The 22,716-nt window shown below is 54.5% G+C and overlaps 1 protein-coding gene and 1 long non-coding RNA gene across 16 annotated transcripts in view; one reads left to right on the top strand and one right to left on the bottom strand.

The window, feature by feature from the left end:
• The window catches only part of ATP2B2 (ATPase plasma membrane Ca2+ transporting 2), a 401,304-nt gene that overhangs the window by 185,785 nt on the left and 192,803 nt on the right, over positions 1–22,716 (bottom strand). For 2 of the 15 annotated variants that reach the window (XM_039478695.2, XM_039478694.2), the window contains exon 1: positions 6,531–6,772. The exons of 10 other annotated variants lie outside the window; for them this stretch is intronic. The gene's annotated coding sequence lies outside the window, so the exon portion shown is untranslated. Of the gene's footprint in view, positions 1–6,530; positions 6,773–22,716 lie in introns of those variants that run through there. 3 more of the 15 variants (XM_003927058.4, XM_074404789.1, XM_003927059.4) reach the window with 2 other exon arrangements.
• LOC141585424 (uncharacterized) lies at positions 9,847–16,977 on the top strand. Its single transcript, XR_012518882.1, has 3 exons — positions 9,847–9,933; positions 12,768–12,937; positions 14,907–16,977. It is a non-coding gene; the product is annotated as an uncharacterized LOC141585424 (long non-coding RNA).

Here is a 22,716-nt window from a genome sequence, read left to right as displayed (position 1 = left end):
CTAAGGGGTCTCTGGGCATCCTCCAGCCAGCTCCAAAGACGTGGAAAGGTGAAGGAGCACCAGAGACTGGGGTTCAAATCCCAGTTCTGCCCCTCACTTGCTGTGTGACTTGGGCACTTTTTTTTTTTTTTTTTTGAGGCAGAGTCTTGCTCCGTCACCCAGGCTAGAGTGCAATGGTGCTATCTTGGCTCACAGCAACCTCCACCTCCTGGGTTCAAGTGATTCTCCTACCTCAGCCTCCTGAGTAGCTGGGATTACTAGCATGTGCCACCACACCCGGCTAATTTTTTTTTGTTTTTTTAGTAGAAACAAAGTTTTGCCATGTTGGCCACGCTGGTCTCGAACTCCTGACCTCAGGCGATCCACCCGTCTTGGCCTCCCAAAGTGCTGGGATTACAAGCATGAGCTATCACACCTGGCCTGACTTGAGCACATTCTTAATGTCCCTGGACCTTGGTTTCTGCAATCTGTAAAATGGGTGATGGTGGGGAAGAGAAGATACTGTGTGCAGGTCTTAAAAGCAATAAACACTTCATAAATCTTAGCCACTGCAGTGGGTGGAAAGGTGTCCCATCCAAAGCTCATGCCCACCTGGAGCCTCAGAATGTGACCTTGTCTGGAAACAGGATCTTTGTAGATGGAATTAGCTAAGGATCTTGAGATGGAATCATCTTGGGTTTTGGTTGGGCCCTAAATCCAATGACCGATATCCTTAGAAGCAGAGGAGAGGACACTGAGAGACACACGAGGAGGAGGTGAGGTGAAGACGGAAGCAGAGGTGGGTGTGAGGCAGCCTCAGGCCAAGGACGAGCAAGCCAGGGAGACAAGGGACAGACTCTTCCTCAGCCCTCCAGGAACAGCCAGCCCTGCGGACCACTGACTCTAGACTTCTGGCCTCCAGGAGTGGGAGACAACATACGTCTGCTATTTGAAGCCACTTAGCCTGTGGTCATTTGTTATGGCAGACAAATGCAGCGGCTGTCCCTGTGGTTGCTCTCCTCGCTACTTCTTGAGACTCACAGTGTCTCTGACCCTTCACCCTAAGGGGCAGTGGGCAGGAGAAGCTGCCCTCACCAAGGACACTGGGGGACAGGATCACTGACCCCTCTCACAAGACGAGATTTTGGGACCAGTGGGGTGACGCAACTTTTCCAAGGTCACCCACCAGTGATGAGCCAGCCTGGAACCTAGCTTTCCTGACCCTCAGACCAATGCACTCTCCCCCATACCCAGGGACCTCTGTTGCTTTAGGAACTGAGCAGTGGCCCCTCCTTGGGCCTGGCCACCTTGCTCTGCTGGTCCTGCCAGCCTTGGGCCTTGGCTATGCCTCTGGAACTCTCTGATCCTGCAGAGATTTCTTGGACTATGAATGATGCTTCTAAGGCTTTTTACCATCCCTCCCCCTTATCCCCACCTCCTGCCTTCTACATCACAGGCTTTCCAGTGAAGACCAGGGTGAAGCCCAAGCCACACTGCCCGGCAGGAGGTCCCAGGAGTTCACAGCCTAGCCCATTTTTTAAAAGATTTTTTTTTTTTTGAGGTGGGGTCTTGCTGTCACTCAGACTGGAGCAGTGGCACAATCGCAGCTCACTGCAGCCTCACACTACCAGATTCAAGCAATCCTCCCACCTCAGCCTCCTGCGTAACTGGGGCAACAGGAGTATGCCACCATGCCCTGCTAATTTTTTAATTTTTTGTAGAGATAGGGTCTTGCTATGTTGCCCAGGCTGATAAACTCCTGGCCTCAAGAGATCCTCCCACCTGCATCTTCTAAAGTGCTGGGGTTGCAGGTATGAGCTACTGTGCCCAGCCTCACCCATTCTTTATTGTAGTTATACAGCAGGCCTCTGAAGCGGGCAGCCTGGGTAACATGCTCCTATTTTACACATCAAAAAAATCAAAGCTTGAAGAGGCAAAGAGACTAACTCAAGGGCACTCAGCTCCTAAAAGGCAGAGGTATGTCTCGAACTCACACCCCGATTCTCAATCCAGATGAATTCTCAGTCTCAACCACTTCCATTCACTGCACCAAATAGGGTTCACACCCCGAACTCAGCACTTCACGTCCATAGCTTCTCCCATGTGCCCCTCACATCAGCCTGAGAAGTGGATACTATTATTCCATTTTACAGACGGGGAAACTGTGGCTCCACCCCATTGCTTTGAACAACAGAGCCTCACCATCTTCTCCATCCACTACTAACTCTTAATGAGGGTTAAGGCCAGATAACAATTGTCTATGTCCAGGGGACTTTCTCCCTAAATATATCCTTGTTTGAGGCTCCCACTGGGAGAGAGAAATGAATCTCTGCAGGTTCAAGCTTCTGGCCTTGGAAAGGGGCGGGGAGGCTGGGGTGCCCAGATTCCAGGCAGGAGCGGCAGTAAATGCAGGAGGCACCAGAGAGCCCGGTGGTAGCACCCTGGGGGCTGACAGGGGCTGGGAGGAGTCGTGTCCTGCACCTCAGGGTCTCCCAGGGCCCCCAGCCCTGACCTGGCACCTACTGTGTGTGAATCACTTCCTTCATACACGTGATATGAGATCTTCCCAACAGCCCTGCTTTAAGTCTTTAAGACTGAAGTTTAGAGAGGAGGAACCATTTGCTCCAAGGCCATATGACTGGGAGAGGCATCACCAGGACTCAAACTTAAGGCCTGGTGAGTCCCGTTGGAGCATGGATCCCAGCTGCCTGCTGAGAAGACCGCCTTATTTTGAGTTTAGGGTTCACCAGTCCTTAGGAGGGCCTGATTTAGCTGTGCAGGGTGAAGCCAGGGGCTAGGGGTTGGTAGGGACCTGGTGGGCAGAGGACATGAGTTTCAGTCTCACTCAGTCACTCACTAGCCTGGATACCCCAGTTTCCCCAGATGTGACAGGCACAGGGGGAACAGCATGGTATCCAGGTCACCCCCAGCTCTGAGAGCCAATGTGCTCCACCAAGCCCACTGGAAACCCAGGGGTACCTGTGGAAAGCCAGCCCCTGGGACCTCCCGATTCATCAAGGTGGGGCCCAGGAATCTGCTACCATCAGGTGACCTTTAGGTTAATTAATGCATTAATGGGTTTCCTGACCCATACCTATGGCTGGGCAGGGGAAAGGCAGAGGAGGGCAGTGGGACGGCATGGGGCGCGGCCGGCGTTTCGGGCTCTGCACATAGCAGAAGCCACAGGCAGCTTTTCTGACCTCCAGTATGCGCACTAGAGATTTCTTTCCTTTTTTCCCTTTCTGATCTTAGAGTTCATCAATTGCAGCAGGAAGGTGCTCACTTGCTCTGGCTCCTCGTCCTCATGCCAATTCGCACCTTTGTGTACAGCCCTCTACAGTGTACATGGCTCTCAGGCAGCTGTGGGATAACACAGGGCAGAGATAGGCCTGCCAGGCCACAGATGAGAAGATTGAGGACAGAGAGAGAAAGTGACTTGGCCAAGGTCACACAGCTGGTCAGAAGTGGGGCTGGGCCCAGGACTCTCATCCTTTTGACCTAGAGTCAAACACCTGGGGAAAACCAAGGGTCCACAGAGGCCCCTGCTGCTTCTTGCCTGGAGCCCGAGAGCACTTGCAAGAAGCCCAGCTCTCCAGAGAATACAGTATGACCTTGGACAAGTCCCTGCACCTGGCTGGGCCTCAGTTTCCTTTTTATAAACGGACCCAGCTAGGGACCTCAGAAGGCATATGTCTGCTTTGGCTTTCTAGGCATCATCAACTCCATAGGGTGTTGGAGGATGGAGTTGGATGGCAAGTGGTCCATAGGATGGCAAAGCAGTCTGGTCCGGCTGCCTAGGTCAGGGCCATGCCTGCCTGGGGAAGGCTCCTCTGCCTTCATCCATAGGAGATCCTCTTCATACTTTCTCTGAGTCTTGCTAAAAAATTCTAAGTTTTTGAGCTGTAGGTTCCCAAAATTTCGGTATCCCAATTGGAACTGGCCTCATGCCAAAGGGTCAAAGAGGGTAGGCAGGCACCTGGTGGCCTGCCTTCTACCTCCCTCTGCCACATTCCAGCTGTGTGACCTTCAGTGGGTGACTTTACCTTTCTAGGTGCAGCGTCCTCATCTGGGACATGAGGATAATAGGGCTGTGGGCGTTCTCACTGAGGTGATATGTGCAAAGCAGTTAGTTGCGTGAATGCTAGCTGGGTTACTATTATTTACCCAAGTCCCCTGACCCATACCTGCGGCTGAGCTGGGGGAAGGCAGAGGAGGGCAGTGGGACAGCAGAGGAAGGCACCAGCATTTCAGGCTCTGCATACAACGTAAGCCACAGCAGCTTCTCTGACCTTCAGTCTGAAGTGGACTTCGGAGTCTGCTGAAGGTGTCCCACGCCCCACCTCTCAGAGACTCCATGCCAGTGGGTCAGTTTCTCAGTGCTAGGGAGAGGGCTGGTAGGGCCAGTCTGGGCTCCTGGCGGTCTGGACCTAGGGCAGCAGCTGCGCCCCTGGCTGCCTCTGTCTCCTTTCCAACTTTGAGCAGCCTTCTCTGAAGAACATCAATAACCCAAGATGGCCTTGCTGAGTCTAATCACAGCGCTCTGGGAATATGGGCTGGCCCTCCCCCTATGCCTGTGAGAGGCCGTGACTGCCACTTGGGATCCAGTATCCCTCTGTCCTCATCGGAAGTACCTTAAGGGGCAAGTTTTCCCTAGCACCCACAGGGCCACCTTGGCTCCTGGAAGCTGAGGGGGCAGGTGTGTGCACACAGCATCTGCAGAGGTGCTGCGTCTGTGCACCCGTGGCCATATGCTTACGTGTGCAACTGACATTCACCTGTGGGCACATTCCAGCATGCTGTGTGCCTGCCAATGCATGGGCAGGCACGCAGCTGGCATTCGGAGCCCCACATGTGTGTGCCTGTTGTTTTCACACCTGAGCCAGCTCTCACGTGGGCACACACATTTGTGACTGCTGCAGGCACGGTGTGCAGCCTATTGCATTCCTGTGTTAGTGGTACACACATGTGTGGGCACACTCCATGCACAGGTGTGTGTGCGTGCACTGCATTAGTGTGTGTGCTGTGTTTTGCATGTGAGCATGTGGTGTTCAGGAATGTGGGCTGTCTTTACAGGTGCTGGGGTGTGGGCATGGCCATTCCATATGTGCGTATATGGTCTGGACATACATGACGCACTACTATGGGTGCTATATTTGTATCTGTGAATATGTGGGAATCTGTGGGCATGAATATGCCCTGATGCGAATGGGACTAAGGTGTGAAGGTGATTAAATAATGGTGGCCATCAGCACCTTTCCTGGACCCCAAGCCCCCACAGGACTCCCCCAGAGCCGCAGCCCCTTCTTTGCCACTGCTCTTTCAACGAAGTTAACAGGCGGAAGCCCCCGAGGCCTGCGCTCCAAGCCCCCTCCTACTGCACACGTCAAAGGAGAATTTCTCCGGATGGCGCCCGCTGCTCCTGGAAATACCCCAAACGTCAGCTCTGCCTCCTCCCAGCGATTCAGAGAGAAATGCAGGAGAGGAGGGAGCCCCTTCCGCGCTGGGCTCAGGGCATGCAGTGTCGCACCAAGACCCTCTGCCAGCGGGTCAGGCTTGCCTGCTCACTTACCCTTCTGAAGGTCGAGCCAGGCTGGGCCTCTGCATGGGGGCCCGAAGACCCCCAGGGCCCTTGCCTGATTGGGGCAGGCCAGTCCAGAGGCTCCCCCACCCCCAACCTGGGTGAGCAGAGGACAGCTTTGGCGAGGAATGGTTACTTGGCTAGAAAGGATTGGCTGCCGGCAGCAACCCAACCTCAGGGAGTCCTGAGGCCCCCTGCTGCATTTTCCGATCCTGACCCTGCAGGGGGCAGGGAGGAACCCCAGATGCCCTAGCCCTCAGCTGGAGACCACTGAGGCTGGCCTAGGAAGTGGGCTTCTGGACAGAGAGTGCCGACTCCACCACCCAGCATGACTGCTGCAAAATGGCCTGGCCACCCGTTCCTGCCACCCTCCTGGCCACGGAGGGGACCCAGGGACACGTCCCTGCCACCACATGACCCGGCTGGCCTGACCCAATGGGTACCGGCACACAGCTGCCCACCCCACCAAAGGGACCCTTCATGGGCCCTCCCCTGCCTCTTGCCTGGGACTCTGACCAGGGTGGGCAGGGGGCACTCTCCAGTCCTCTTGGTCTCCCTGGGACTGGCTCAGAGAGAAGAGACCTTGTCCCCCGCCACCAGCTTGCTGGCCCTTGCATAACATCCTTAGGGGGCATTTGCAGTCCAGAGGCTGCCGGAATCTACCTGAGACCCCGGGCATCCTCTTGTCCGAGGCCCCCGTCCTAGTCCCCAGCATCCAGCCGTCACCCCCAACACGCGCGGACCCTCACGCTAGTGTCTCCCTCAGCGGCGGCTCCCAATGCAGCCTCGGCTGCTACCAGATAAACAAGCCCTGCTCCCACCCCCCCCTCCACGCTGCCACCGCCACCACCATCAGCACTGAGAAAAATCAAATGAAATGAAACAAAATAAAATGGGTAAGGGAGGAAGGGGAGAGTGGAGTGGGGCGCTTTTTATTTTTTATTTTCTCATGCTGGGGGATGCCGGTACTTACTTGGCTATGAAAATCACCACCAATCCTGCACGGTTTCCCGGCGGGCAGCCCCGTAATCGCGGTGCGGCAGCTGGTGCCGCGGCTGAGCCCAGCCAGCGTGCCCGGGCCCCTCTGCAGACTGTACCATCCTGCCCGAGCGGGTGGGGGGCGGGGGGCGGAGGCGCCGGCGCCGGTTCTAGGAGAGCATCTCCATCTCGCCGGCAAAATGCAATCTCGGGGGAGGCAGAGGCCGCCCCTGCCGCTGCCGGAGGCTGGGGGAGGGGGGCGGGAGGACGAGGGAGGGAGGGACGCAGGGAGGGCCGGTTCTGAAGGGGGCACGGGGGAGGAGGGTGGGGGGCGGGGGGTGTGTGGACCGAACCACCACGGTGTTGTTTGCGGTTTTAATTCCTCCCGTGGGATCATGAGGAACCGAAGCTGGCAGAGTCCCAGGAATATGCCCGCTCCCCAGAAGCAGGAGGGGAATGTCAAGGGCACAGAGAGGGTAGGGCTGGGCTGAGCCGGAGGGAAGGGGTCCTGAGAGTGGCGGTGGGGGGAACGGGAGCAGAGCCGCAAGGAGTTTGCTCCAATGGCCTCAAGCCATCCCTTGCTCTCTGGGGGCCTTATTTGGTTGGTCAGGGGCTCTGGCCCCGCTCTTTGTAGCCAGGACACCCCCAGACCTGGGGCGCAAAGGAGCAAAGGTCGCAACGGGGTAGAAGTGGACTCAACACAGTCTAAACACATCTGTGGTTGCAGGGCCAGTGGAGCAGAGCCCGCAGCAGCTCTCGGCTGCCCTGAAGCGCTGCCTCTGTGACCTGCCCTGCCTGTGTGCGACCTCACCTGCCCAGGGAGTGGGGGTGGGATGGGGGCTAGTCTGTCAGAATGGCCTGCCTCAAGGGGCCATTTCTCTGCCAGGCGCCCACCAGCAGGGGTGTCTGCCTCTCTGTACACCCACCTAATCTTCAGGACATCTATGATGAGTTGCAGGCTGACTGTATTGGAGGGCTGAACATTTCCAGGGGAACCCAGGGACCCCTGGTGAGGTGTCCAGAGGGTTAGAAGCCCCCAGCCAGCTGCTCACCTCTTCCTGCCTCATCTTGGGCAGACCTGCCACTCCTTTAACTCCAGATGGGTGGGAGGAGAGCCCTAAGAGCAAGGTTAGGAGGTCACAGGGGGCAAGGGGCTTCCTAGAATTCCGAAGCCTCTGCCTTCACTGCCCTGCCCCCTCTAGGAGGGGTGGCCTGCATGGAGGGAGGTCACTGAAGGTGGAAGGACCTTTAGGACCAGTGTCTCAGGGAACCTGTCAGGGTGGAGGGGCACATGGGGGCAGGGGCAGGGCTGGAGACGGCCCTGGGAGGCAGTTCCAGGCAGAAGGTGCCTCCTTCCCCTGCCCCCACCTCCTGCCCACCTCTGAGCTGCCTGCCCGAGCGTCCCGAGCTGCTGCTCCATCCCTGGGCTGGCACAGAATATCAATTTGTCTCGTTAAGCTGAAAGTCTGCACTGCACCAAAATCAGAACCCGGCCGTGCAGAGGGGCCGAGGGAGCGAGAGAGCCGGGAGCGCCTGCGGTGGGGCTCCCACCAGCAGGCCATGCTGAGACCTCCTTGCTCCTCACCCCCCAGCCCCATCGAAGGGTATCCGCCTGCCCCTTGGCCCACAGGGTGGCCTCAACGCAGGGAGGATGCTGAGAAGCTACAGATGCCAAGAGCTGAGTGGTCATTCAAGGCCCTGGCCTCCGCTGGGGCAGGGGTGTGACTCAGATGCCAGGCATGGCTCCCTGCTGGGGCTCCTGCAGAGCATCCCAGGACACCCCTCAGGGAGGCTCTTGCCTCCACACCAACAGCCCAAGATTGGGAGCTTCCAAAGCAGCCTCATCTCTGTTCCATCTTGGGGGTACAGATGGGGAGCTCTACCCCTCTTAGGGGTATAGTTGGGGGGATTCCACTGGCCACCCCTCTGAGTGGGCTTCTATGTCAGCAGTCCCAAATCAGCTCCACCCCAGGGACCAGGGCAAAGATGGGCAGAGGGGGAAAGGCCCACTGCACCTCCCATCTGTCACCAGCCAACATGTCTGTGCCAGGAATCCCACCATTATTACTTCAACATCTTTGACGGTAAACCACTTTCCTTGGTTACAGAAGAGCCCTGGGAACAGCCTGTTATACGCCACCCATTTCAACAATCACACTGCTTTTGTGTCCAGCACGCTTTACAGTTTGTAAAGGCCACCTGCAAAACAGTAAATCATTTGATCCTTCCAACTGCCTCTGGGGTGGCTGCTGCAAGCACCCAAGGTACAGCCAGGGAAGCTCTGTGTAGTTCAGAGGGATGTAGGGGCCATAGCAAGGTGGCACACTCAGTAAGGGCTTGACCAAACTTGTGACAGAGGCCTGTGGACTCCAAGTCCAAGGCTCCCTGCATGCAAAGGCCATCATGAGTGTGGGCTCACTGAGAGCCCTGATGCTTGCCTGCTCCCGAGTCCTGAGTCTTGCCTGCTCACCGGTCCCTGTCTGGGGTGGGCTGGGCCCTCACCAACGTACGTTAGCAGCCAAACTCTCAGACAGTTGTGGATTTTGGTTTTCAAACCTAAGATTAGAACTGGCACCTAGCCAAGCTCCTACCTCCTTGGCATTCCGGGTCATTTGTCCTTCAGTGCCCGCATCTGTCCCCCAGTGATTGGATGCCCCCATCTCCTGAGCAAATACTGAACAGCATTGTTTGAAGGTTTTTCCTCGTGGGTATACCCCGCTCCTAGGCCCGCAAACTCCTACTCGTCCTTCAAAGTCCAACTCAAATTCTGCCTCCCGGACAGTCCTTCCTTATTCCACCAGCTGAATTGATTCCCACCTCTGTTCTAGCTCTACCACACTGTATTGTGATCACCTACATGTCTGATCTCCCTCATTGGCTGTGAGCACATCAGACATGTCTCCAGAATCCCAGGTCTCAGGTCCCAACATGTGGTAGATGGTGCAGTAGAGGCTTGAACGAGTCTGCTTGCTGGACCCTCGAGAACGCCTATCTAGTTCTCCCATTTTATAGCTCAGCAAACTGAAGCCTCAAGAAAAAGATGAGGCCTGCCTAAGGTCATTCTTGAGGGTGGAATCTGGCTACAGACATCTGTCCCCTGCCCTGCCCCATCCCCTGTGCCTTCCCTTCCTGCAGCAGACACACCTGGGTCATCTGGCGTGTCCTTCCAGGATGTGTTGGGGGCAGGGGGTATTGGACAAGCAGAGGTGTTGTGAAATTAGGCAAACAATGGCACCAGTGTTGCAACTCCAGGAAGAGTGGAAACGACAGGTCAGGGTCAGCCACAGGGAAGAGGGGGAAAGAGGCGGGACGCCAGCTGGGAGGATTACTGATAGCTTCTGCCTCCAGCATGATATGGCTTATGGTGGACACCAATTGAGAGTCAGGGTCGGGGAAAGGTATGAGACACAGGGGAGCGGGAGGGAGGGGAGAGCCAGCCGATCTGAGTTGTACGCCGTGTTTAGTTGGCCAGACTCTATTTTTCTCCCTAGGGGAGAGGTCCTGGGGCCGGGACACAGGGTGAGTGAAGAGGGTCAGTCTGCCCAGGAATGGGGGTATGGAGCTTGGTTCAGCCTGCTGGAGGCTTCTGCACAAGGGCAGTAGAAGAGGTAAGTCCAGGCAAGCCTGAGTGAGGAGGACTGAATGTCATTAGAGGCCAGCTGTGTCCTCGCTACGAGATGTGAGCTCTCTGTTGTTGCTCTTCTTTCTGGGAAGCATGGACGAGGGCCTTGTCTGGCTTGGGGTCTGCAGACACGTGGGTAGGGGTCCTGGGGCAGCTCTCAGGTTGCTGGTGTCACAAAGAGCTGTCGGTTGGGTTCCTTGGGGGATGAGAAGGTATTTCCAAACGTTCTCACATTCCTGTCCCCTCTGACCCCCACAGGTCACCCTCAGAGAGTCTGGGCTTCTTTCCATTTTACAGAAAAGAAATTTGAGACCTGGAGACGACAGGGGCTTACTTTAAAATTACAGAGCCAGTGAGGATCAAAGCAAGATTGAGGGTCCAACTCAAACCCTAGGCCCTTCTCTCTGCGCCTGCCTAAAGTTACCCAAATTTGAAGCACACAACTCAAGATCTCTAGCCCCAGACCTTGAGGGGCCACGGACTGTGGATCCAGGGGACCACATGGCCTGGCTTGCCTCAAATCTCCTCTCCAGTCACACTGAGGCTCCACATCCACTCCCCACTCCCACCAAGGTCCGAAACTCCCTCAGCCGAGATCTTGAGTGGAGGCTTTATGACCACACAGACCTGGGTCCAGCTCCTGCTCCCTCACCCACCGGCTGTGTGACCTTGGGCAAATGACGCAACCTCTCTGAGTCCCAGTTTTTTCATCTGCAAAATGGGCATGATAATACCTATTTGGTGGGGCCTTAAGTTAAAGGGGAACGGCAGCTGTTATTAGAGGGAGAAACAGAAGGTGAGATTCTCCAGCAGGCCTCTGGGAAAATGCCGGTGGAGAGCAGGTGCCTTCCAACTCCTCTGGCTGGTAGGTAAGGGTTCTCAGATGTCACCTGTGGGGCTGGGGCTGGGCCAGTCCCTAGTCTGCTGAGATTTGAACACGGGACCCCAGTTGTCTCCTCCTCCCACTGGCCTTTGCTCCCTCAGGGAGGAGGTTGGAGGCCTGGCTTCTGGTGAATTCTGCACAGCCACCATTCACACTGACATCCTACTATGTGCCAGGCATTCCGTGAACACACCTTATTGTGTGTTCCTCACAAAACCCTGGGAAGTGGTTCCTATTTTTATTCCCATTTTACAGATGAAGAAACTGAGGTCCAGGCAAAACACTGTAGCCCGAGGTCACAGAGTGAGTAGGGGAACCGGAACTTGAAATAGGAACTTCAGGAGGCCCTGGGGCAAGCCGAGGAACCCTGTGGGAGGTAGGGCGAACCTGGGTCCAGGAACCACTCAGGACATAGGTTTCCCAAAGTGGTTGGTGTATCTTCCTGGCCACACAGCTCAGAAAACCTGCACCCCAAGAGGGCCCACCCCAGGCTCCCAAGTGTGCGGGGCAGGTGAGGGGTGATGGATGACCCTGCCTCCCCTCTGCAGGGCCAGAGGCCAAGGTCAGGGGCATGAGATGACAGTGTTACTGCAGAAGGAGCCTGTGGAAACTGAGGGATCTGGTACCTTTCCTCCTGGGAGAACACAGCTTGGGGAAGCAGGAGCTACTCTCAGAGGACTCTCTGGGGTGGGCTGCCTTTCCCAGGCCTGAGCCCATGATCTCATCCGCACTGCCCTTCGGAGCTAATGCCTCCTGGGTAGTGCCACTCACATATGCACGCTGCCCACTCCCAGCCATCTATCCTGCCTCTTCACCTTGTCCTCCCCACTCCTCCCCTGCCATCCCCTTGCCATTTCCTGATCCCCATGCAGCCTTGGGGAGCTGTCCACGTTCCTCCAAACCCTTCTTTGGCTCCTTCGTGCTCTCAGCCCCAAATCCGAACTCCTCACTGTGGCTCATGAGGCCCAAATAACTACTCCAGACTCCTCCCATTACGCCCAGACTTCTCTGCCTGGAGCACTCCTACTCATCCTTCAAGACTCAGCTCCAGCAGCCCCTCCTCCATGAAACCTTCCTTGATTTTCCCTCCATCCCCTTTTCCCCTGCCCCAAGAAGAGTTTGTTGCAATTGACCTTTTTATATGCATCTGTCTTGTCCATCTGGCCGGGGTACTCCCTGGGGATAGAAAACTGGGTCTCGTTTGCCTGTGGTATCCCCAGCACTGGGAAAAGAGACCCAATAATATTGATTGAACTGATGGGTGCAGGTTTGTTGAACGAAAAAGCAATTCTGATAGTAGTTTTGGATGGTGTTTGCATCTCTTTGTGGCTCTGGAAAGATTCTTTGGACTCATTTAGAGGTCCTCATTTAGGAGTTGCTATTTCCTGAGCTGTCAATGAATGGGGCTCCCTCCCCATGCCCAGCCTGGGAAGGGTAAAAGGAGACCCCAGCTCCACTCAGATCCCACTGTCCAGAGATGTCCCAACTGGGACCAGGGTGCTTGAGCCTAGGGCTAGACTCAAGGTGAGTTGAACACCCAGGAAGGAGAGCCCCTATCCCCAAATGGCCCCTCCCAGCTACCTACAATCTGACATTCCACCATTAGTAATTCATTTCTTTGGATCATTCAGGCAACAAATATTTATGCAGCTCTCACTGAGTGTGAGGCCCTGTACTGGGGTCCCTAGTTAACATTGATGCATGTGTGTTTTTACTCTTGCTGAAAGGCTGCTTCCCTGACGAAAGAAGAGGAGAAGAAAGGAGGAAAGAGAGCGGGTGGAGATGATGAATCCAAGAATGTCGGAAGAGGAAAGGGAACCTGTTATTTGCTGAGGACCTACTATGTGCCAGGCTACTACTCCAGAAGAATTTGACTTTATCAGTCTTCAACCCAGAGGTGAGAAAATAAGCCCAGAGAGGGTATGTGGCTTATTCAAGGGTGCACAGCTCTGTGGCATAGGATTGACGACCCCGACTGGCATTGTCTTCCCTAAAGCCTGTGATTTCTCCGTTGTCTTCCTGCTGAAGAGGCCCAGCAGGGAAAGAGGTTTCCTAGAGCAGAGGGGTGACGATTGAGAATGCTGTGAGCTGGCAGGCCTAACTGCTGACTCACTGGGTGGCCAGCACCACTGGGAATATAACCAGCAAGAAGTTACGGAATGAAATGTGGTCATCCCAGGGGCCTTCATGTCCAGACTGAATGGCTCAGAGGCCACAGGGGCCACATCAGCTGCCTCTGCTGAGTGTGTTCCTGGGTGCTAAAGCGCACACACACACACACACACACACACACACACACACACACATATCCCAAGCCTCCTTCTGCCCCTAAAAGTCTTGCTATGTGGAGGGTATCACCCCCATTTTACTGATGAAGAAATGGAGATTTAGAGAGCGGAGGTAACAGACCTAGGATGACATAGCCGGAGTTGGAAGGAGAGCTCAGATCTTTCCTGGAAGGCTTGCAGAGGAGCAGAGAGGTTGCAGGCTCACTCCCTGTGAGGTTTCCAGGCAGCCAGCATTCTCAGAGCACCCACAGCCCCTCCCTGTCACTGGAGCCCCACCCTCTGGGACTCAAAGGTCTCATCTGCCTCCCAGTCCTCCATTGCACCCACAGGTGGCAATTCTGACGTGGTACAGAGAGTTTGAGAACTGGAGTCTGGTGGCCCTTGCCCAAATCCCTGCTCCACCGTAACGGGCCGTGTGATTTTGGGCAAATCCCTCAACCTCTCTGGCCTCAGTCTCCTCATCTGTAAAATGGCCATGATGCCATATGCTTCCTGATTTTCCATCGACTTATTTATTCCAGAAATACCCATGGAACACTTCCTTCCCAGTTCCGTGCTGGGCGCTGAGAATGCAGTGGTGAGCAGAAACACCCATGGTGTCTGTTCTCAAGAGGGTTTAGAGACAGCCGTGAAATGAAAATGATCACTCAAACCAATGCGTATTTACAGAGGGGTGAGGGCATGCTCAGCAGGAGCCCCTGGTGTCTCTGGCAAGAGCAGGAAGCATCACAGAGGGTTTCCTCGAGGGGGCGATGACTGAGCTGGGAGCTGCAGGCTGGAGTGGGAGTTCACTAGGTAAGAGGAGGGGCAGTGTCCCTGGCAAAGGGTGTGGCTTGTGCAAAGGCCCTGAGACTGGAAAGAACCTAGTAATTCTCAGTGAATTAAAAGGAGGCCTGGATGGCCTGGGGAGGGTGTGGCCAAGGGACAGGAGAGGCAGAGGCAGTGGGGGCCCCTGTGGACCGCTGTACAGATTTCTGTGCTCACCCTGGGAAGTGGGGCAGCTGGGAAGTGTTTTCGGGATGGAAGCCGATGGTGAACACGAAGCCCTCGGTGAGGGCCCTGCTGTGTAACAGCATCTGCCATGCGGCACAATCCTGTCCTGCCTTCCACAGGTCCTATCATCCACTCAACATGCTGTGATCTGGGGTGGACTCTGAGTCCAGGACATATCAGCAAGGAGGAAAGGGGGCCTGCTTGCACAGAGCCACAGCTGGGAGGAGAAGAACAGTCAGCAGACATTCACGGAGTCCCGGATGTGCAGGGGGCTGAGGGGGCACCCTGGCACAGGACTCTCAATCAGGTGTTCCCTCCAGGAGGTGGGAAGATCCCTAGACTGACCTTCACGGTAGCCCCACTTGACAGAACCTGGTTTATCCCCCACTCCCCCCAGGGCAGCTCCGTGAGAGGGCTGCAGAGATGGAAAAGGGGATACGCCCAGAAATGACAAATGGCCCTGAGATGGGGACATGATATTACCGGCCGGGTTCTGTTTGTTCTTAGAACTTTTCATGTGTTGACTCATTCAGTTCTTCCCAAAGACCTTTTAAGGTGGCTCTGATGATCACCCTCATTTTACAGGAGGTAAAACGGAGGCACAGAGATGGCAGGTGACTTGGCCAAAGATGTCCAGGTGGTAAGTGCAGTTTGGATTTGAACTCGGACAGCTGGCTCCTTGATCCCTGCCTATTCTTCCCTACCCTGTGATAGGTCTGGGGAGCACTTGGGTCTTGCCAGGGTGTCCAGTGAGTGACCGAGGGGAGCAGGGAAGAGGTGGGATAGAGGGTCGGCGCCAAGCCTGAAAATGGAGGAGAGACAGGAACTGGCCACCTTTGGGAGATGGTGATGTTGACTGAGCCTTGATGGGTTCCTTAGACTCACAAGGGCATCATACCTCCCACATACTCCCCAGAGATGCTGGGCCTAGAAAACTTCCAGGAATTCCCTTTGGGATCTTCCTCTGGGCTGGTTTATGTGGACTTGTGGCCCATCAGGGCTGGAGGGGGTGCCACTGCATTCTTCCTTCCAGTTCTAGCTTTCCATTTTACAGATAGGGAGCCTGAGGCCCAGAGAGGGGCCACCACCCGCCTTGAGCACACTGCAGCCTGGCCAGGGCTTGGAGGCAAGTGCTCACTCCAGGGCTGCCAATTAGCCCCATGAGGAATCCCCCTTATGTGGGGCTCCCTTACTTAGGGCCCATCTTCATCAGACATGGCTCCAGAAAGGCCAGGCTCTCCAAGGAGGCCTGCCACCAGCAGTGGGGACAACCCCAGCCTAGCGGCCGCTCTGCAGGCCCTCTGTGGATGAGACTCCCTGGAAGGCTGAGCCACCTCTCTCACTGCATGTATCCCAGCAGGCGGTCCCCCAGGGGGTGGGGAGAGCACAGAGTTAGTGGGCAAGAGAGCTGCTGTGGATGGGGGAGTGCTGACCTTATCCCCAGAGCCTTCCCGACCTCCTCAGGGGCTGGGCAGCAGCTACCAAATACAAGAAGGGTGTGGAAGGATCTCTGTAAGTAGATTCTCGGAAAGAAGGTGCTATTTCTTTCTTGGGGACACGGAGCATAGAGCAGGGACTTGGGCATCAAAGAGATGTGGGATCGAAGCCCAACTCTGCTGCTTACTATCGGGTGGCCTTGTGCTAGTCACTTGGCCAATGTGAACCTCGGTTTGTATTAATCCATCTGTGAAATGGGACTAATAACACCTGCAATTGTGAGAGTGCTGGGCAGCATAAATGAGTAACACGTATGTACATGGCACACAGTGGGTGCTCGGGAATGTCTAGCTTGCTTTTTCATCTCTGTTCTGCAAAGGTGACAGCACTTAATTCATAGAGAATCTGGTCTTGGGTTTCAAACAAAATGAGAGGGATCTGAAGATACCATTGCTTCATTTCTTCAGTATTAAGAGGGTCATTTCCTGCTCTGCTTCCCCCCGCCGCCGTGGAGGGTGTCTCACACCTCTCAGGAGCTCCCCCAAGTGTGCTAACTGTCTCTCCTGTGACTTGCTGGGAGTTCTCAGCTGCCAGCCCTGCAGAGGAACCCACTCATCAGCCTCTGCCTGAAAACCCAGCTCCAACTGAGGTCCCGGAACTACCCTGGCTAGAGGCCAGGTATTATGTGTCTGGGGCACAGGCTCTGAATTCCCATAGGCCTGGGCTTAAGTCTGGGCTCCACCATTCACTGGGCGGGTCACTTCACCCTTCTGAGCCTGGTTTCTTCATCAGTAACATGGTGATGATATTTACTTGGGAGTTGTGTCCTGAGAATTCACTGAGATACTGCCTGTAAAATAGTTTGCCTGTCATGTGTTACATGCACGACAAATTGTAGCTTAAAAACTACCCAGAAACCCCTCCTCTTTTCCCTTGAAACAAGCAGGACCTAAGTGTCTCCATCTTATGTGGCACGGTAGGGCGGCAGTCTAGTTCTGAGTTACCAACTCATACTGAGTATCCGCTCATACTGGCTTGTGAGAGCCGACTGTGCGTGTCAGTGATATCATGTTGGCAGCTTGCAATCTGCCAAGGCGGGAGCATTGACACCACAGAAATTGGCAAGCACTGGAGAGCAGGACCTCCACCTCCCTGGGAGCTGGTTGTTAAACATTTACCAGCACACCACGGAGCCGTGGGCGGGCCCTCAACATGGTTACCTGGACTTCATTACCTTTCAAGTTTCAGGACCCCTTTCCAATCTGGTTGCCCTCAACCTGTTCTTCCCTGCTGCGGGCTACCCTGGCCCCAGCCCCTGGGGTCTCTGTCGGCTCCCATCTCAGTGTTGATAACCTGCTCTTAGCCCTCTCACTACAGAGCCTACCGACATTTCCCACTCTGCCCAAAGGAGGGCAGTGCCTGATGAGGTGACCCTGGCATGGCGCTGTCCTAAAAAACTGCTGGCCAGCGACCTTCTGTCTTCCTCTCCTCCTTTTTCCTTTCTTGCTGCTGGCCCCAAAGGCACTGCCCCAGCCCCCTCCACTCAGCTGACAGCATCTCAGATACCACCCTCTCCTTCCAGTTCTCACCCCGGTGTCCCCATAATATCCAGTGCCACTCCTCTGACCTTCCCAGGACTAACTCTTCTTCCTTCAGCTCTGAAAGGCCTGCTAGCAGCTGGGGGACTCACGGACTTAGAGACAGGTGGCCCTGGCATCTGTCCTGCTTCTCTTCCTTCTCCTGGCTTGGCGCTGGACAAGTTACTCAATTTCTTGGAGACTCAGTGATAAGGAAAGTGATATTTACAGGGCTCTCGCCACGTGTCAGGTGCCATGCCCACAGCCTTCCTGGCTGACTTCATTCCTTGTTTCCTCATCTGCAAGATGGAGACGATGGAAGTGTCCACCCCGTGGAACTGTGCGGTGAGCTGAAGTGACAGCTTAAATGGGCTTGCTGATCGTAAAGTGTCACGCTGATGCTGTTATTCTACTTTGAAGGGCAATGCTTGTTTAGATCTACAACATTCAGATGTGTGTGTGTGTGGTTTTTTCCTTAAAAAAAGCCACAGGCGTGCTATTTATAGCCAGCTCCTGTACAGGTTTTTATCATTCCTTGCCTGCTCTGCTAAAAATAACAAACGATAAAGGTCAAGTCTGCTTCTACCTATCCGAGGAGTCTACAAAGAATGAGGCTTTTGATTCACGGCCTCGGTGAAGTGAGGACTCTCCTGCCAGCTCAGTGCAGGCCACAGCCCTGGAACTCCCAACCAGGTCACCCGGGTCCACACCGAGGAGCTGAGGAAGGCTGGGGCAGGGAGCCTGCAAGTGTCTCACTGGGCAGGTGCATCCTGGCCTTGGCCACCCCTTCCCCTTCCCCAAGCCTGGGGAGGGAGGTGGTGGTGGAACACCATAGACTGAAGGGCAGAAGTTCTGGGTCCTGGTCCTAGGGGTGTGGCTTGGGCCACGTTTTCCCCATATTCAAAATGAGAGGGGTGGGGAAAATAGCCACTGAGAATTTTCTCTCCAGCCTAAATGCACACATGCCCCATTCTTTTTTCCCTCCCCTCCAGCCTGCACCGCTATGGACTCATTTAACGAATATCCATTGGCCCTTGATAACGACGACAGCGTTGATGATGCTACTGCTCAGCCACTAGTTCTGGAGTGCTGAGCCCGTGCCAGGCACAAGGCTAAGAAAGCCTGAGGTGGAGTAAACTCACAGAGTCCATGCAACCCCACTGGGGAAGGAAGCGTGTCATCCCCATCTGATGCACGGGGAGGTGACTGCGCCCAGAGATGTGAGTTTGCATGTGCACGGTCTCTCGCACCAGGCAGTGACAGCTGCGGGATGGACTGGGTGTCACGTCCCAGGCCTGTGCTTGGCTCTAGGCACCGTGCTGGGCACAGCAGGTAGAAAGACAGACAGAGCTCGCTCTCTCTGTTGCTGAGGGAGCATGGCTGCAGATAGGATGGCCTCACGCAGTGTGGGAAATGGCTGTGGAGGGACGGGGGCTAGGCAGCCTGCGCAGGTTCCAGTGAAGAGCTCATTTCACCTGGTCAGTGAGGCATTCCAGGTAGCAGGCACGGCAAGAATGAAGGTAGGCTGGAGTTGGGGTGGGGAATCTCAGAAGGCTGGGGAGGGCTTGATACCTCACAGCAGAAAGATTCACATTTAGCCTGTGGACCAGAAATCCTCAAGCTCCAGTAATGATGTTTGCCAGTCTGCAAGTTCTAGCATATACTTTGCATCTGTCCTGAAATCACCTCCCTTTTAGAAACATATACATCCCTCTACTTAGTGTTATCTTAAGCATGCATAGCCACAATTTCATGGATTTGCTTTGCCGGTTATATTTTTCTCCTAACACATCAAAGTAAGTGCACAGGTATTAAGCTAGAGAGGATGTGCTTGCCCCCTCCAAAATGGGGCCTTGTGTCTGCCTTTGGGAACCAGGCCTGTGGTCTTGGCCTGAGGGTGGGTTTAGGCAGCTTGGAGGTTTGATCTGATCTGGGCTACAGAAGGATTCCTTGGAGGTTAGAAGGGGTAGGGGAGGCACTCATGGGAATCTGCCCTCGTCCCATGACAAAGGTCTGGGGGTTCCAGCATACCCCTGAGGTTAGAGTGCCACTCTTGCCCCAGCAAAACCCACTCCTCGGCCTCAGCTCTCCGGTTTCACCTGAGCCCACTCCTGATCCGCTTTCTCCCAGCCAAAGCGGCACTTTCTCCCAGTGCCGCTGCGGCCGCGCTGACCTCAATGACTAACACACATTCCTGGCCTAGTTACAGAGCCCCTCGCCTCGCGTATTTATAGCCACCTCCCGACTCCACTCACGCCTCTGAGGGAGGCCTGGCCCTTCTTTGGAAGCTCCTTTCGCCACCCCTGCTCTGCCTGGGCCCTGCTTTCACTGCCGGGTGCTGTCAGTGTTCCTTCTGTCAGGGCCAGGGGTGGGCCAGGGATTCTGTTCTGCGTGGCCATGGGGAAGTGGCTTCCCCTCCCTGGACCTCATCTGTAAAGTGGGAGCCATCATCCTCTCCGGCCAGGCTGTGCTATGGTGAGGATAAACTGAGATCCTTGTTCCAAGTTCATGAGTAACAACTGATGTTCATGAAACGCCAACTATGCACTGGGCCCTGTCTGAACACTTGGCACATGATGAGCGCATTTAATTCTTACAACGACCCCATGAGGGACATACTGTTATCATCATGCCCATTTTGCAGAGGAGGAAACTGAGGAACAGAAAAGTTAGGCAGCTTGCCCAAGGTCTCACAACTAGCTGGGATTCAAACCAGACTCCAGAATCTGTACTCTGGGCACCGTGCTGAACTTGACACACAGCGCGGTCCTCAGCCATACTGTGCATTTGCCCTGTGTTTCCTGCCTTTGGCGGTGGGCGGCGGTGGGGGGGACCCTGAATTAGTTAAGCACATCGATCAACATCTGCAATAAAGTGGTCAAGGCGGGAGCGAGTAATGAAGGTACAATGTGCAACGTCCGGGCCTTTCAAGGAGTTACTGAGAACTCGGCTAACGATGGAGCAGAGCAAGAAAGAGAGAAGTCACCGCTGGGACTCCTGCCAAGGTGCCCGGCTGTACGGAGAGGGGTGCTGAGGCTGAGGACATGGCAGAGCAGGCTGGCATCTGATGGTATGTGAGAGGTGTTGGGGTTGCGGGAGTGGAGAACTCAGTTCCCGTGTCCCCTGCCCGTACCCCGTCTCTGACTTCTCTCACCCTTGAATCTCAAAGGAAGAAAACGTCCAATGCATGTTTCATATAAAGGGTTTAGGAATGTAAGCCACCTCATCCCATGAATGTTATCGTTCCAAAAGAAGATTCCAAGAGGGACAAGAGAACAAATATTGTTTGGGTGCTTACTGTGTGTGTGGCACTGAGCCAGGCACTCGGCAGTCACTTGTTCATTCAACAAACATTGGCTCAGAACTCACTCCACTCTCTGTGCCAGCACTGATGCTGCCTGCCTTGTATGTGGAGACTTCTGCACCAGGATACCTGCCTAGCAAGTGGCGGGGCTGGATTGAACGCAAGGGTTTTTCTCATACCATACGATGACTAATGGCGGGTGCAGGGACATCTGACTTCACCTCTTCAGACTGTTTCCCATGCAGATTTGGCTGCAGCCCAGTTTTTCAGGTCCCCAGCCTGATCCCCCATGGTCACTGGGACATGCTGCTCTTCCTAAAATCAGCCCTAACAGATAAAACCTGATTCCCGACCTCAAAGGAACTTCCAAGCTGTGGCTTCTGGATCTTGGAATTGAAGAGAGATGTCAGGTGCCTGTCCTTAGCCAGAAAATTAATGGCCGACCCTGATTTAATTAGCTTTTCCTTACAATGATTTAGGGAAACCTGTAATTAGCTCAGGGGCCTGGAGGGAGAGGCCCAGGTGTTGGAGCCAGCGCTGGGCAAGCAGCAGGGGAGGGAGGTGCCAGTTTCAAATCAGACTCTTGCCCTTGTCAGGTAATCGTGGAGGTTGGGAGACCCCTCACTTCCTCACTGTGGGAGGTCGGTGGAGAAAAATCCTAAATGAATACAGAAGAAGAGAGGGTGGGCTCAGAGATTATAAAATTATGCCTTTACACACACACACACACACACACACACACACACACACACACACACATATATATGTGATTTTTTTTTGAGACAGTCTCTTTCTGTTGCCCAGGCTGGAGTGCAGGGTGCAATCTCGGCTCACTGCAACCTCCACCTCCTGTGCTCAAGTGATTCTAAATGGGGCTTCATCACCGCAGGTTGAGAGTGTGGCAATGAGACTATGTCACTGCAGACAAACCCTCCAAGCTCCTGGAACATAGGTATGGCAATCATTCCACAATGTCAGGTATGTCAGGTGTTAATGGCAGACTTTTTTTTTTTTTTTTTAGCTAATAACAGGGAAGCCTCTGTTCATGGTTCTGAGGAGAGGGGCTCCCAGAACAAGGTCTGCACTGCAGGCAGTCTAAGCAGATATTAGCCAGATATTGGACAAGGTTTTGCCCGGGACCCTTGCCAGCTTCAGACTTCAAAGGCACAGACATCCCAAAGAGTAGATTGTCCCTCTGTGGCACCTCATCCCCTATGTGACCCACCTTAGTGGGTGTCCCACCAAGCCCTGCACCTGCCCCCACACAAATCCTTGCAGGGAAGCAGAGCCAATCCCATCTCTCGAGAATTTAGCCTTGATCTGGAGGCATCAGAGATGCCCCCATAAACAATCAGTCAAGAACAGTGAAGAGTTTGCAGGCTATCTTTGAGGATAAGATGGCATCTGGGACCAGAAAGCCCTTCATTCATGAATTGTCAGTCTGGGAACTTGCATGGGCACAAGTAAACCCACAGCCAGTGGATGACGTCTGTGATTACGGATGGGCATTTTAATCTCTGGGCCATTTGTTCTTGAGCCAGAATGATTTGTCTGTTGATGCTCCTTTTTAAGGTGTTTTAAGGAGATTGTTAACCCCTCCAAGTCCAACCAATATAGAAGCAGTGAGAGTGTGGAAACTGTGTAAAGTGGCTGTGGGAACAGAGGTGAAATGTCACTCTTTAGAGATAGGTACACCCAAGGTGCTTGTGTTGTGACATCTGAGATGTGGAGACAAATTGATTGTGAACTCTGTAGGGAGTTAGTCTGAGTGTGAGTGGAGAAGCCAGAGGTGGCCATGGGCTACACTTGGAAGGAATAATGGCATTCCTGCTGCCACTTTCAGAGGTCATGCCAGGTGCTTTCACATACATCATCCCTAACTCTTACAGCAATCCTGCTAGGAAGGCAACATTAGCCCCTTTACAGAAGAGTAGACTGAGAGGCAGAGAGGGGAGGTAACTTGTCCAAGACTACCCAGCCAGGCAGGCAGCATTTGTATTTTCAACCCAGGTTTGTTAGGTATCAGAGTCTGTTCTTTCACCCTTCACAGAGGTGGGGCAGTGGGGCTGGGGATTGA

Source organism: Saimiri boliviensis, chromosome 8 (genome assembly GCF_048565385.1).
Source record: "Saimiri boliviensis isolate mSaiBol1 chromosome 8, mSaiBol1.pri, whole genome shotgun sequence".
Classification (NCBI taxonomy): Eukaryota; Metazoa; Chordata; class Mammalia; order Primates; family Cebidae; genus Saimiri; species Saimiri boliviensis.
The sequence above is the reverse complement of the archived record's forward strand: the minus strand, read 5'-3'. Positions and strand labels throughout refer to the sequence as shown.